Below are 16,044 nucleotides of genomic sequence, written 5' to 3'. Positions count from 1 at the left end.
AAATATTTTAACCATTTAAAAATCTTCAATTTTACAAAATCAATGCTATGACCATACTGTTTCACAACTGTAGGCTGCACCAGTACATTATTGTTACTCTTGACTGTATTCATCATACCAGTCATTACCAACAGTAACGTTAGCTAATGGAGCTAATGTGTACAGTACTAACACAAATACAGTTCCCGGTTAGCGTGGTTCAGGGGAAAACACACACTATTATCTTTAGCACAAGCTAACATTGCTAGCTGCGTTAGCATAGCTACTTAACTCACCAAGAGGTTGATAACGCGGTCAAACTGCCGTCGCACAGGTCCTCGGTTCATCCCTCTCGTCTCCCGGGGTGTTTGCTCTGTGTTTATATCAACATATCACATCGTAGACATTGCATCATTTCCCTCATTTCTCCACTTCGTCTCCTCCTGTCGTCCCTGCGGCGGTGTCAACAAGCTCCGTCCTCGCTGTGAGGTGGGACTTTCTACCTTCTCAACAGGCAACCAATGGCAAGTGAGCAGCTTCTGGTCTGACCAATGACAGATGGTCAAATCTGAGAGACTGTGGTAGTCAAATAGGATGAAATAAGTTGTCAATCACAGTCTCTCAGATTTGACCATCTGTCATTGGTCAGACCAGAAGCTGCTCACTTGCCATTGGTTGCCTGTTGAGAAGGTAGAAAGTCCCACCTCACAGCGAGGACGGAGCTTGTTGACACCGCCGCAGGGACGACAGGAGGAGACGAAGTGGAGAAATGAGGGAAATGATGCAATGTCTACGATGTGATATGTTGATATAAACACAGAGCAAACACCCCGGGAGACGTGAGGGATGAACCCAGGACCTGTGCGACGGCAGTTTGACCGCGTTATCAACCTCTTGGTGAGTGTAGCCGCTGGAGGGAGGCGGGGTTATAAATTCGGACAGGCAGATTTAAGGAGGCCCTAATCAGGCAGAAAGGCAGCTGTCTGTCTGAAGTCCTCACCGGCTGATTTGCTGCAGGCTGGTGAGGAGGATTGTGTGAGGGCACTGCCGATCGTAAGTTTTTAGAGTTTTCAGACCATACTGAGAATTGGCAAATTGTGAATATATGTAGAGGCACACGACATTAGTACATTTGTGTGGTTGTGTGTTTCAAGTTGTTAGGTGCCGTTCCTGTATGTTAAACTGCACAACAAGTGCCCAGCGCATACACTGAAACACGGAGCAGGTTGGGCTCCTGGGTAGGAATGAGCTGGTGAACAGGAGGTATGTTGATTTCTAGGCATAATAAAGTGTCCACTGTTTCCCCAGCATATGTGTGTGTGAATATGTTGATGCTGACCATATTGCATTTTTGTTGTCACTGAAACAGTTACAGGAGGGAAGCGAGCCAACAAGGGTCGGTCAGATCAGTGTGTGTGCACCCTGTGACAGTCGTATGGTAACATAATTAATTTTATTCCATGTGTTGTCTGTATTGTAATATTGCATGATGGATGTTTTATAGCTTGTATGTTGCATGGCTTGCTTGCTAAATGTTTGTTTGTGAGCAGTATTTGTTTTGTGTTGTAGGTGCATGAGGAGCAGCTGTGCATGGCCTGACTGCTGTTCCTTTTTCCTCTTCTTTGTGGTTTGGTTGATGTGTTCAGTTGAGCAGCTACCGCGGAGCAGGATTGTGCTCCTTGATGGCCTCGTGTTAAGTTACACAGAGCGGAGCTGTTCAGCTGAGCCGTCATTTGTTTTGTTTGTTTGTTTGTTTTTGTTTTGTTTTGTTTGTTTTACCACTCTCCCACCTATTGACCATGTTAAGTCGGCTTCCATCTCCAAGTGTGCTCAGTCTGCCTTAACTCGAGGGGCTTAGGGGTTTGCTGTGTATACCGGCAGGAGTTGCATTTGAGCGTGTGCAGTGTCTGGTTGCTCTATAGAGGTGCCGTGTTATAGTAACTGCCAGGTGCGTGTGTGTAATGTTATAAATCACTGTTTTGTCTATCCCCTCTCTCACTCGCAGTAAGCCCGAGGGAGCCAGGCCGGCTGTATCCTGATCATTAGAGGAGATGTTTTAATCATTATTGCTCCTTTTACATGTGCCAATAAATAAATAGATTTGAATATAACTTTTGTATAAATAAAGAAACAAGTGTTGTTTTAAAACTTTATACTGGAGTTCTGGCTCATCTTTGAACCAAGGGTAACATTTTGGCGTTGTTGGCAGGATTGGCACAAAATATTTTGGTGAGCAATAATTAACCATTGATAGTGGAAAAAAGTGTGGGAGGTGGTTTTGTGTTTTGTTTTTTGTTTTTTGAAGGGGAAAGGAACAGCAGTTGAAGAGGACAAAGCTTCGTGTCTGAGAGCGACCACCTGCAACAGCCATGTCCCAAGACGAGGAACTGGCAAGACTCAGGGAGGAGCTACAAAACCTGAAATTGGAAAATCAGAGACTCAGAGAACCAGTAGATCAAGGTAATGGGGCTCGCAGCGAGGGTGGCCAGCGGAGGGAGGTTGTGTACATCCCCCGTGAACGAAAATGCCCCAATTTCTCTGGAAAGACTGGACCTGGGTCCTTGTCTATTGAAGACTGGCTGGAGGAAGTGGAGTGCTGCACTAGAGGCCGTCATATGTCTGAAGTAGAAAAGGCACTTTTCATGTATGATCATTTAGAGGGGGAGGCTCGGTCTGAAATCAAATTTAGGCCACAAACAGACCGAGAAAATCCAAATGTATTGATCAATGTTCTTACAGAATTGTATTCATGTTCCAATTCTTATGTTTCATTACAATATCAGTTCTTTGACCGCAGACAAAAAGAAGGTGAATCTCTACAAGAATACTCATTAGGATTGTTGTCTATCAGGGACAAAATACTGAAAACTGACTCTGCTGCTATGCCTAATTCTGACCAGGTGCTACGAGACCAGTTTTGTGAGGGCGTACGTGACCACATGCTGCGCAGGGAGCTGAAAAAGCTTGTGCGCCAGACCCCCACGTTGTCACTCCTTGACCTGCGGAAGGAGGCCATTCGCTGGGTTGAGGAGGGACAGCCACAAAGGGAGAGGTACACTCGACAAACACCTCATTCTCATGAAACACAAGCCATTGTAACAAGTGAAGGTGCTAGTGCTCGACAATCTGAGCTTTCAGAACTTAAAGATATTGTAATGAAACAGCAGGATATTGTGATGAAACAGCAGGAACAATTGGATATGTTGGCCAAAACCTTAGGGGCACACAGTGATTACAACAGGGGGGTGCAGAGGCCTAGGCAGAGCTCTCGGTTCAGGCGTTCTCCAGATGGGCAGCCCATCTGTATTCGTTGTAATCAGGCAGGTCATATAGCTCGTTACTGTAAAAACAATGGCCAGGAGAGACCAGTTAGAGCGGTCCCTGATAGAGAGGAGACAGAGCAACAAAAAAACTAGAACCCCCCAGTGTGAAGAGCCACATGCTGGAGGTGGGGGCAATGGGCTCAAAAATAAAACAGGAAGAGCGTACCATGACATTTAACAAATTGGTTGGTTCCTGCCCAGTGGTAATGGTAAATATGGGGGATGTCGAAGTCCCCTGCCTGCTTGATACAGGATCAATGGTGTCCACTATCACAGAAAGTTTTTTTGATGAACACTTTAATGCTTCTGGTAAATGCAAAGTGGGCAATTGTCAATGGCTTGGCCTTAAAGCTGCTAATGGGCTTGATATCCCATATGTAGGTTATGTAACGCTAACAGTAAATGTCTATGGGACACCGATTTCAAATTGTGGTGTTCTAGTGGTAAAAGATCCCCCCACCTCTAGTGGCCAGCAACAAAAAAAGGGTCTTCCTGGAGTTTTGGGTATGAACATTGTTAGAGATTTTTATTACATATTGCTTGAACAACATGGGTTGGGACTTTTTCATACACCTCAGATTGAGTCAGCTCATCCAGCATGGAAACTTGCCCTAAGGTACTGTGAAAAAAGAGAAGCAATTGTCAATTCTACCGAGGTCTATAAGGTCAGAGTTCAGGGTAACGCACCAGTGCAGGTGGCTGCAGGTACATTAACTATGGTCCCTGTCACTTGCCCACAGATTCCATCTGCAAGTAGGGTGGAGTTTTTACTGGAGCCCCTTGGTCAAGAGGAGGGTACCCTTCCTGATGGGTTATTAGTTTCCCCAGCTTTAGTTCAGGCAGAACGGGGTTTACTGTATGCACCTGTCACAAATGTGGGGACGAGGGATGTCTGGGTCACACCACGCAGATTAATTGGGTCTGTAGAAGTAGTCACCACGGCTCCCATTAGCCCTAGGCCTAAAGTCGAATTATCTTTTGATGAGTTATCACATGAGTATGTTGCTCAGGTTTCCTCACAGGAGGCTTATGACATGGCTGACCAAAAGGCAGAATTCTCTGTTCCAAGTTTTTCAAATCTGTCAGAAGGTGATGTAATCCAAGCTAAACGACTGTTGTACACTTATCAATCCATATTTTCTAAGGGGGAGGGGGGATGTGGGGTGTTCTAAGTTGATTGAACATGAAATTCCAGTGCTGGATTCAGCCCCAGTCCGCCAACCATATCGTAGGATACCTCCGGCCCAGTATGAGGTTGTGAAAGCCCACATTCAGCAGTTGGTAGATAGTAAAATTGTCAGGGAGAGTAGCAGCCCCTACTCATCGCCAATCGTGATAGTGCAGAAGAAGGACGGAAACATCAGGCTTTGCGTAGACTATCGTCAACTTAACGCTAAAACCCGTAAAGACGCATTCCCGCTGCCCAGAATTGACGAGTCTTTGGATGCCCTTACAGGAGCTCGATGGTTTTCTACCTTGGACCTCGCCAGCGGGTATAATCAGGTAGAAGTTGCAGAACATGACAGGAAGAAAACTGCATTCTGTACTCCCTTTGGCTTGTTTGAATTTAACAGGATGCCGTTTGGATTATGCAACGCGCCGGCGACCTTTCAACGGCTGATGGAGCGATTGTTTGGGGATCAGCGCCACCAGTCCGTCCTGTTGTACTTGGATGATGTCATCGTGTTTTCTTCCACTATTCAGCAGCACCTGGAGAGACTCGAGTTGGTCTTCAAACGCCTACAAGAGCAGGATTTAAAAGTAAACCTGTCCAAATGTCATTTCTTTCAGGAACAGGTGCGATACCTGGGGCACGTGGTGTCACAAGAGGGGGTTGCCACAGACCCTGAGAAAATTGCAGCGGTGCGAGATTGGAGGAGGCCCACCTACCTGAATGAGCTCAGATCGTTTCTCGGCTTTACGGGCTACTACCGGAGGTATGTGAAGGGATATTCCAAGCTGGCAGCACCACTTAACCATCTAGTCAGCCTACTGAGTCCCCGCAAGGGTAAGACCCCGAAAATCCCACTGTTGTCCCGATGGGACGAGAACTGTGATCAAGCATTTCAGGCCCTACGGGAGAGGCTCTGTACAGCCCCAGTATTGGCTTTTGCAGATTTTGACAAGTCTTTTATCCTGGAGGTAGACGCCAGCCACCAAGGACTGGGGGCGGTCCTATCACAGGAGCACAATGGTAAGATCAGACCAGTTGCTTATGCGAGTCGCAGCCTGAAGAAAACAGAACGGAATATGGAAAATTATAGTTCCATGAAGCTAGAATTTTTAGCCCTCAAGTGGGCAGTCTGCGACAAGTTCAGAGAATACCTCCTGGGAAACACTTTCATTGTGTACACAGATAATAATCCCCTTTGTCATCTGCAGACTGCGAAGTTGGGAGCCATGGAGCAGCGTTGGGCATCAGAGTTGGCATCCTTCAATTTTACGCTCAAATACCGGCCTGGGCGTTCCAACTCTAATGCTGATGCACTGTCCCGGCTGCCATTGGAGAGAGCTTCACCTGGCACAGCAATTCCCAGGCAGCTCATGACAGGTATTGGAGTACCACAAGCATCAGTGCAGGCCATGTGCAGCGAGGTGACGACCCTCCCCAGCCATTCTCGTCCTGACCTCGCCTCATTGCAAGCTGTAGACCCCGTGATTGGACCTGTTTTGAGACTCTGGCAGAAGGGCCGCCCTCCGGAGGCTGTGGAGAAGGAGAGTCTAGGTAAGGAGAGCAGGGAGCTGGTCCAGAAGTGGCATCGTCTGTTGGAGAAAGAGGGATGTCTGTACCGCCTTACCTACTCCTCGGATGGAAACAAGGAAGTCCACCAGTTGCTGTTGCCGCAGAGCCTACAGAAGGAAGTTTTCACCCAACTACATGATGCCCATGGTCACCAGGGGGTCGATCGGACCACCGACCTAGTGCGGAGCCGTTGTTTCTGGCCGGGGATGTTGAAGGACGTGGAGCAGTGGTGCAAGGAATGCCAGCGTTGCATTGTGGCTAAAGCAGTAAGACCGAAGGTGAGAACGTACATGGGCACACTCCAGGCCTCCAGCCCCAATGAGATACTAGCCATGGACTTTACCTTGTTGGAGCTGTCGAGTGATGGGAGGGAGAATGTCCTGGTTTTAACCGATGTCTTCACCAAGTACACCCTGGCCATCCCGACGAGAGACCAGCGTGCTAGCACTGTGGCTGACGTGCTGGTGCGAAATTGGTTCCATCTGCTGGGTGTGCCGGCTCGCCTGCATTCAGACCAAGGGAGGAACTTCGAAAGTCACATCATCCAGCAGCTATGTAAGTTATACGGCATTAAGAAGAGTCGCACCACTGCATACCATCCAGAGGGCAATGGTCAATGTGAACGGTTCAATAGGACGCTGCATGATCTGCTGCGCACGCTTCCCCCGGACCAGAAGAGGCGGTGGCCCCAGTACCTCTCGAAGTTGACCTACGCCTATAACACCACTGTCCACCAGGCTACAGGGGTGAGTCCTTACTTCCTTATGTTTGGCCGTCAGCCACAGTTACCTGTCGATCTTCTACTGGGCACCAGCAGTGAAGAACCCAGTGGAGGCTCAGTGGAGGAGTGGATCCGAGAACATCAGGATACCCTGAATGAGGCATACAGCAGAGTGAGAGGACGCCTGCGGGAACGACTGGAGCGCAGAAATCTCAAGCACCATGCAGTAATCCGGGATGCAGGGTTCCAAGAAGGTGAGCTGGTGTACCTGAAAAACCATCAAGTGAGAGGGCGAAATAAGATTCAGGATACTTGGGACTCATGCCTTTACCGGGTAGTCAGGTGTCCAGGGGGCTTGGGGAATGTTTATTCTGTTGTTCCCATAGACCAGGACTACCCGGTTAAACAGGTACATCGGGCCGAGATGAGGGCTGCTGGTGCAGGAGGAGTGCCAGAGACAGTGGCCAGGGTGTCAAGTTCGGAGGAGTCCGAGGATTCAGAGGAGGACGATGGTGACCTGGAGTCAGTGAGTGGAGCATCCTTATGTGTCATGATGGATAACTATGATTTCAGTGTCCAGGACTCCGCTACTGTAAGCCGGATAAACGGGCCGCCCTTGGACTCATCAGGTCTGGACATTGTCCCCCGCAGGGAGGTGGCCGAGCCTTCCTATAGGCGTACCACCCGTGCCACAGCAGGACAGCACTCAAATCCTTACCATCTTCCCCAATCCACCGGCGCACAGAGAGCACCGTCCGTGGTGTGAGTATGGTGGCTGCGAAATCTCTAACAAATAGGTTATTATAGTGTAGTAAATCGTCGGGACGACGATTTTTTTCCTTGGGGGGGTAGAATGTAGCCGCTGGAGGGAGGCGGGGTTATAAATTCGGACAGGCAGATTTAAGGAGGCCCTAATCAGGCAGAAAGGCAGCTGTCTGTCTGAAGTCCTCACCGGCTGATTTGCTGCAGGCTGGTGAGGAGGATTGTGTGAGGGCACTGCCGATCGTAAGTTTTTAGAGTTTTCAGACCATACTGAGAATTGGCAAATTGTGAATATATGTAGAGGCACACGACATTAGTACATTTGTGTGGTTGTGTGTTTCAAGTTGTTAGGTGCCGTTCCTGTATGTTAAACTGCACAACAAGTGCCCAGCGCATACACTGAAACACGGAGCAGGTTGGGCTCCTGGGTAGGAATGAGCTGGTGAACAGGAGGTATGTTGATTTCTAGGCATAATAAAGTGTCCACTGTTTCCCCAGCATATGTGTGTGTGAATATGTTGATGCTGACCATATTGCATTTTTGTTGTCACTGAAACAGTTACAGGAGGGAAGCGAGCCAACAAGGGTCGGTCAGATCAGTGTGTGTGCACCCTGTGACAGTCGTATGGTAACATAATTAATTTTATTCCATGTGTTGTCTGTATTGTAATATTGCATGATGGATGTTTTATAGCTTGTATGTTGCATGGCTTGCTTGCTAAATGTTTGTTTGTGAGCAGTATTTGTTTTGTGTTGTAGGTGCATGAGGAGCAGCTGTGCATGGCCTGACTGCTGTTCCTTTTTCCTCTTCTTTGTGGTTTGGTTGATGTGTTCAGTTGAGCAGCTACCGCGGAGCAGGATTGTGCTCCTTGATGGCCTCGTGTTAAGTTACACAGAGCGGAGCTGTTCAGCTGAGCCGTCATTTGTTTTGTTTGTTTGTTTGTTTTTGTTTTGTTTTGTTTGTTTTACCACTCTCCCACCTATTGACCATGTTAAGTCGGCTTCCATCTCCAAGTGTGCTCAGTCTGCCTTAACTCGAGGGGCTTAGGGGTTTGCTGTGTATACCGGCAGGAGTTGCATTTGAGCGTGTGCAGTGTCTGGTTGCTCTATAGAGGTGCCGTGTTATAGTAACTGCCAGGTGCGTGTGTGTAATGTTATAAATCACTGTTTTGTCTATCCCCTCTCTCACTCGCAGTAAGCCCGAGGGAGCCAGGCCGGCTGTATCCTGATCATTAGAGGAGATGTTTTAATCATTATTGCTCCTTTTACATGTGCCAATAAATAAATAGATTTGAATATAACTTTTGTATAAATAAAGAAACAAGTGTTGTTTTAAAACTTTATACTGGAGTTCTGGCTCATCTTTGAACCAAGGGTAACATGAGTTAAGTAGCTATGCTAACGCAGCTAGCAATGTTAGCTTGTGCTAAAGATAATAGTGTGTGTTTTCCCCTGAACCACGCTAACCGGGAACTGTATTTGTGTTAGTACTGTACACATTAGCTCCATTAGCTAACGTTACTGTTGGTAATGACTGGTATGATGAATACAGTCAAGAGTAACAATAATGTACTGGTGCAGCCTACAGTTGTGAAACAGTATGGTCATAGCATTGATTTTGTAAAATTGAAGATTTTTGAATGGTTAAAATATTTACTCAATAGTTAAAGAAAAAAATATGTATAATTTGTAATTGATTAATATGCTTAAAAATCACAAGTTATGGTTTAAAAGGCTAATGATTTATGATGTGAAAGGTAAAACCGGGATTAAGTATTCCATGATGAGAAAAACTGTACCGTTCAAAGTTATTAATTTTCTCACTTTGTTTTACAGTGATGCATTTATGTGATGAAGTTGATGATACAATATATAATTATGTTTCTACACAGGTGAGGTTTTTGAGATGCCATGAAAATGGTACCTGACGAGGGAGATGGCACGCCACCCATGACCCTGATCTCTGCCTTGACCCAAGGAGCTGGATCAAGATCAAGATCACCTTTTATGGAGGAGCCCATCCATTCTCCATTACTGAGTGTCACACTCCGGTGTGATAGTAGTATCACAACGATCATTTCAACTTGACTCTTCTAACTTAGAAAGTACATTTTGTCAAATGAAACTGACTTGACTGACTATTTTAGACCTAGAAGGACCAGACAGATGGATCAAAACTAAATGAAACAGTTTATAACAGAAGGAACAAAACTGAACTTTAATGTAAATAACAAAAGCCAGTAGAAATCTGTTATTTTATGATGTCAGGGACACTTCAGTTAGTTTTGTCTTTGTATTACTGTACTTTCAGATGATGTTATCTCGTGAAACAAACTGTGTTCTAACTTACTGGTTCTACTTAGACAGTAGTTACAGCTGTAGTAGAAGGTACTGGGTAACTCCAGGACAACTACAGTGTAGTTGCAGGACAATTACAGTGTATTTGCACACTAAGGAGGGAATAACAAAGAATACTTTATAATACAGCCCGCTACTTTGTAGGTACTGGGTAACTCCGGGACAACTACATTGTAGTTGCAGGACAATTACAGTGTATTTGCACTCTAAGGAGGGAATAACAAAGAATACTTTATAATACAGCCCGTTACCCTCTACTTACTGGGTAACTCTAAGACAAGTAGTGTGTAGGTGCATGACAGCTACTGTGTAGGTGCAGACTAAGGAGGGAGTAACAGCCATTACTTTATAATACAGCCCGTTACCCTCTACTTACTGGGTAACTCTAAGACAAGTAGTGTGTAGGTGCATGACAGCTACTGTATAGGTGCAGCGTAAGGAGGGAGTAACAGCCATTACTTTATAATACAGCCCGTTACCCTCTACTTACTGGGTAACTCTAAGACAAGTAGTGTGTAGGTGCATGACAGCTACTGTATAGGTGCAGACTAAGGAGGGAGTAACAGCCATTACTTTATAATACAGCCCGTTACCCTCTACTTACTGGGTAACTCTAAGACAAGTAGTGTGTAGGTGCATGACAGCTACTGTATAGGTGCAGACTAAGGAGGGAGTAACAGCCATTACTTTATAATACAGCCCGTTACCCTCTACTTACTGGGTAACTCTAAGACAAGTAGTGTGTAGGTGCATGACAGCTACTGTATAGGTGCAGCGTAAGGAGGGAGTAACAGCCATTACTTTATAATACAGCCCGTTACCCTCTACTTACTGGGTAACTCTAAGACAAGTAGTGTGTAGGTGCATGACAGCTACTGTATAGGTGCAGACTAGGGAGGGGTAACAGTGCTCACTTACAGTAGGGTACTTACTGTACTTAAAGTTTATGAATGATCGTGGATGTGGATGTGTCATGTGTTTTCTGGTTAATAAATAATAAAAACATTTTCTAACTCTCCGAATGACTCATTATTGTGGATGTATTACTGTATAGTTTGTGTTTTGCCCTTGGATGACAGAACTAGACTTTCATAGATGTGCATTTTAGAGAGGTAAGTTTGCTACCAGCCAGCCTGTTACTGTATTGGAAAATGTCCACACTCTATACCCAATTCTCACCTATTCCAAACCATACAATTAAATAATGAATAATAAATCTCTGAAATAGAGGTGAAATGTCGCTGCTGACACTTTTGGAAAACATGGATTGCAACTGTGCTCATATTGTACAGTAGACTATTTAATTTCTAATGTACCTGGCAGGAGTTACACTGTAAGTCCGGGGAAAGTAGGACGTAATTGTACGGGAGTTACGCTCTAAGACACAGCCTAGTTATACTGTAAAATGCGGGGTAATTAGTGGCGGAGTGAGCGAGAGTTACTGTGTAATTTGGTGTAAAGTATGACAGGAGTTACGTGCCAAGACGCAGCCTAGTTAAACTGTAAAACAGCGAGAGTTACCCTGTACTTCTGTGGAAGTTGGTGTGAAGCAGGATGTAAGTTACGCGCTAAGACGCAGCCTAGTTACACTGTAAATGCACGGGGGAAACAGGGGGGAAAGTGAGCTGCAGTTACTCAGTACTTGTGTGAAATAAGCGGCAACCTACGCGGCAAGAGAGCGGTAGGTACGCTGTAAGTCGCGGGCCGTATTATGTAGTGCTACCGAATAAAACAATCTTATCCAATATAGGCTCTTAAATTATTCATTCAGGAGAGTTTTAAAGTCAGAGATGGTTGTGACATTTAAACTACAGATGTCACTGTAGCTTTTGCTTTACATTGCTTCCTCATTAAAACACTTTTCAGTTGCTCGTGGAAGACTCACATTGCCCGAATTCAGGCATGCAGACATAATTGCACCTGCAGCTCCCTCATCTGTTTCCCCACCTCCCTTCTTCCTCCTCTCCAGACCTTCGGGCAAAAATATTATGTTTTGCATTTCTAGACTGGGAGAGATTCATAGTGAGGCTGATCTTATATCCCAGTGAATGTCGAGGTTGGATATGTATGCAGGAGCTCAACACTTAATGAAGGAGCCTGTGAGGAAAGCTGGTTCCATCACTCTCTCCTGTTCCTATCCCCAGAGATATACAAACCCAATGAAATAACATGCCCAGAGGGTCTATACTTGGGATTTCAGTCATTATATTGCACAAAGCAACAGTAACAACATAAATCAGTTCAGTATCTTTGTGCACACACCCTGGGTCTTAACCATTTCATGGAAACAAAGTGTGCAGCAGAGATTAATGAGAGCTCTGATTCTGAAAAGACACAACAGCAGCTATCTATTAGGCCTATTCCACGTTAAGACTGCTTCTCTCATTTATAGGCTACGCAACGTTTAATTCATTATTCATCAATGCAGTTAGTCATGTTTGTTGGGCAGTGTTGATGTTGAATTCAGCATTTTATGTCATGTCCCTACTGCAATCCAGCAGGGGGGTTTGTGCTATAGCTCCATTAACCCCACAGATCTCACAAAGGGACACAACACAAGAACTTCACCAGAGCAAATGGTGGAAGGGAGGAAGCGTCACGGCCGTGGGTTACCATAGCAACAGTGGTACCTGAGGAAGGAGTGGTAATGGTTCCTATGTGGTAATACAGACATATGTTGTGGTTACATCACAAGATGCAGTACTTTCTCCCAGTGTGTTGTAGCTAATAATAACAATAATCCAGGACTGGGATCGGCCTCACTCTGCCTGTTATTCTGCTACAGAGATCTGCAGAGACCTGTAGTGCACACAGCATGCAGCAGGACTTACAGTCTATTGAAATTCTGGTCATGAATTTCTTTTTTTTTCCTTTCCATACATATATCTAGATGTAAATGTAGTGTGTGTTATATCAGGAAGCACAACCTAATCATAGTAAACGGAGTAGCTCTATGGATGGTAATCTGAGTCTGTCACTATGGTCCAGTTTACATTTTCCCATTCTTATGCCTTTTCTGTGACATTTTGTACATCATGGTCAATCAAATCAAATCCAATCAAATGAAATCCAAATCACTTTATTTTTCCATTAGGAACTTCATAGCAAAGAGCATCGGTGCAGTTGCGGATACACACAACACAATGGCAACACCTGAGAGACAGGTGATGTCACACATATTTACTCAACCGACAGGCACAGCAAGCACAGCACAACAATCAGTAAAAATTGTAATAAACACTGCAACAACAAAAAAGCTTTAAAAAAGTGAAAAGTTAAGAATGTTATGGCAGGAGTTAGATGTTAGGGAGTCGAATTGAGGTGGGAATAAAAACCAGATGAGGATGAATCCAACTCGTTGTCCTTTACTCCAGTTAAGGCTGAGATATTGTCTCAACTTTTGGACCTATTTCCATGAAATATGGTGGGGACAGATTGGGCTGTCCATGATGACCAGAGTATGAATCCAAACAAATCTGGTGACATCTAGCACCATCATCTGGTCAAAATTTCCATTTGCCCTTTGCAACCAAACATGAGCATGTACAAGACTGTTCAGTGCTAATTATGGCAAACATTAGTAAACATGAAACTCAGCCTCTCACAGAGCCGCTAATATGGCTGGAGATTCTCAGTCTTTGTTCAAACAGAGATTTATTTATCCTGCAGGAGATGGAGCACAGATGATTATGAATTTACTAAATGCCGGGACTGAGTGTAAAATATATAGAGTAATGTGTGTGTTCACACGTAACCTTATGAACTTACTAAATCGATATGCATGACGACTCAGACATTGACCCTGAGGATAATTTCTTAAATGATGTAAACAGTGATTGTTGCTACTATACGGAAAATCAGTTTAAAAATAAAGTCAATTTAAAAAACGGAGTGTCTATCATACACTTCAATAGCAGGAGTTTATATGCTAATTTTCAAGACATAAAAGAATACCTGAGTCAATTCATTACACCCTTTAGTGTGGTAGCAATATCAGAGACATGGCTTACTCAGGATAAGGGGATAGATTTTGAATTAGAGGGGTATGAATTTAATTGTATTAATAGAGTCAATAAAAGAGGAGGGGGGGTAGCGATATTTGTGGATAGAAGGTTAAAATATAAGATTATTAAAAATATGACTATTGCTATCGATGATGTGTGTGAATGTATATCTGTGGAGATTGTCATGGGGAAAAGCAAAAACATTACTGTCAGTTGTGTCTATAGAGCTCAGAAATCCAGCACCAGTTTCTTTGATTGTTTCATAGGTAATGATAGGACAGGCACTGGTAGAAAAGATGCAGTGGAAGCCTTCAACAATTTTTTTGTGAATGTAGGGCCTAAACTGGCAAGTGAAATAAAACCTCCACTGGGGGGAGGCATTGAAAAATATTTCAGTGAAAGAAACCCAGCCACAATTTTTCTGCGAAATACAGACGAAAACGAAATAATGGACATTGTTCGTAATTTCAAGAACAAAACATCGCAAGACTGTAATGGAATTGACATGAATTTAATTAAGCAAGTGATCGATACTATTGTGGACCCTTTAATATATATATGTAATCTCTCATTTAAATCAGGCTGTTTTCCTGACAAAATGAAAGTGGCTAAAGTAATTCCACTATACAAATCTGAGGAAAAAAACCTGTACACAAATTATAGGCCAGTATCAATGCTTCCACAATTCTCTAAAATACTGGAGAAACTTTTTGTGGTTAGGTTGGACAGCTTCATCGATAAACACATGTTGCTCATGGAAAGTCAGTATGGCTTCAGAGCAGGCAGATCAACAGCAATGGCATTGATGGAACTGGTTGAGGAGTTAACAAGTGCAATAGATGATAAGAAGTATGCAGTGGGTGTTTTTATAGATTTAAAGAAAGCGTTTGATACTATTGACCATGCAATTTTATTACAGAAACTGGAGAGATATGGGATCAGAGGGGTAGGGTTAAATTGGTTAAAAAGTTACATTGAAAAGAGACAGCAATTTGTACAGATGGGTGTCACGAAGTCTACTCTTGCAGAAATTGTATGTGGTGTACTGCAAGGGTCAATAATCGGACCAAAATTATTTATTTTATATATCAATGATATATGCAATGTCTCAAATATGTTTAACTGTGTGGTTTTTGCTGATGATACGAATGTCTTCTGTGCTGGGAAGAACCTCCATCAACTTTTGAAGGTTGTCTCGGGAGAGCTAGAAAAGCTCAAGTTGTGGTTTGATGTTAACAAATTATCTTTGAATATTAAAAAAACCAGATATATGATTTTTGGAAAGCGGGATAAACAACTAGATATACAGACGGAAGTAGAAATTGACGGAGTTAAGCTTGAAAGAGTATATGAGAATATATTTTTAGGTGTGATCATTGACCACAACTTGTGCTGGAAGCCTCACATTAAATATGTTAGGTCCAAGCTTTCACGCACAATAGGTATTTTATGTAAGACAAGACATATACTTAATTATAAATCGTTATACTCACTGTACTGTACTCTTGTTCTTCCTTATCTGACCTATTGTGCCGAAGTTTGGGGTAACACATATAAAAGCACCTTACACACGATATGTGTCATGCAGAAGCGTGCAATAAGAATAGTGCATAATGTGGGGTACCATGAACATACCAATGTATTGTTTTTAAAATCAAGAGCATTGAAATTTAGAGATCTAGTGGACTGCAAAACTGCACAATTTTTGTATAAAGCAAAGCACAATCTACTTCCAAGAAAAATCCAAAAAATGTTTGGGGAAAGAGAGGGAGGGTACAACCTAAGAGGGAGAGGGAAGTTAAAGCAACCTTTTGCTCGTACCACGTTGAAAAGTATGTGCATATCTGTCTGTGGAGTGAAACTTTGGAATAGCTTAAAGATAGTAAAAATGTTGCCCATATAAAAACAATGTTTAAAAATAATATTTTTGAAAAGTACAGAAGTGAAAATGTAGAGAGCAACAAAGGGAAATAATTAACTTAATTTTGCAACAAACACGAAGTTTTCTTGTTTGTTTGATTCGGACTGTTTTTTAGCATATAGGATTGATATGGGATGTGTAATGTAACCTAGGAAATTTAGACCTGTTTTGTTTTTGAGTTGTGAAGGTTTGTGGATATAGGATGGTCGGTGGGGGACGTACTGTGTAGGTAT

At 43.7% G+C, this 16,044-nt stretch overlaps 1 long non-coding RNA gene across 3 annotated transcripts; it reads left to right on the top strand.

The window, feature by feature from the left end:
- Positions 1-931: 931 nt before the first annotated feature.
- LOC146973454 (uncharacterized) lies at positions 932-8,794 on the top strand. Of its 3 annotated transcripts, XR_015037676.1 has the most exons (6): positions 932-1,242; positions 1,349-1,417; positions 1,985-2,439; positions 2,880-3,031; positions 8,088-8,156; positions 8,724-8,794. It is a non-coding gene; the product is annotated as an uncharacterized LOC146973454 (long non-coding RNA). The 3 variants fall into 3 exon arrangements; XR_015037677.1 differs by lacking the exons at positions 8,088-8,156; positions 8,724-8,794 and having other exon boundaries at positions 962-1,032; positions 1,134-1,242; positions 2,880-4,432; XR_015037675.1 differs by lacking the exons at positions 8,088-8,156; positions 8,724-8,794 and having other exon boundaries at positions 2,880-4,432.
- The last annotated feature ends 7,250 nt before the right edge of the window (positions 8,795-16,044 follow it).

The sequence above is a fragment of the Trachurus japonicus genome, chromosome 15, assembly GCF_045865225.1.
Source record: "Trachurus japonicus isolate A0001 chromosome 15, Traja_1.0".
NCBI lineage: Eukaryota > Metazoa > Chordata > Actinopteri > Carangiformes > Carangidae > Trachurus > Trachurus japonicus.
Note: the sequence above shows the minus strand (reverse complement) of the source record. Positions and strands in the feature narration are given on the sequence as shown.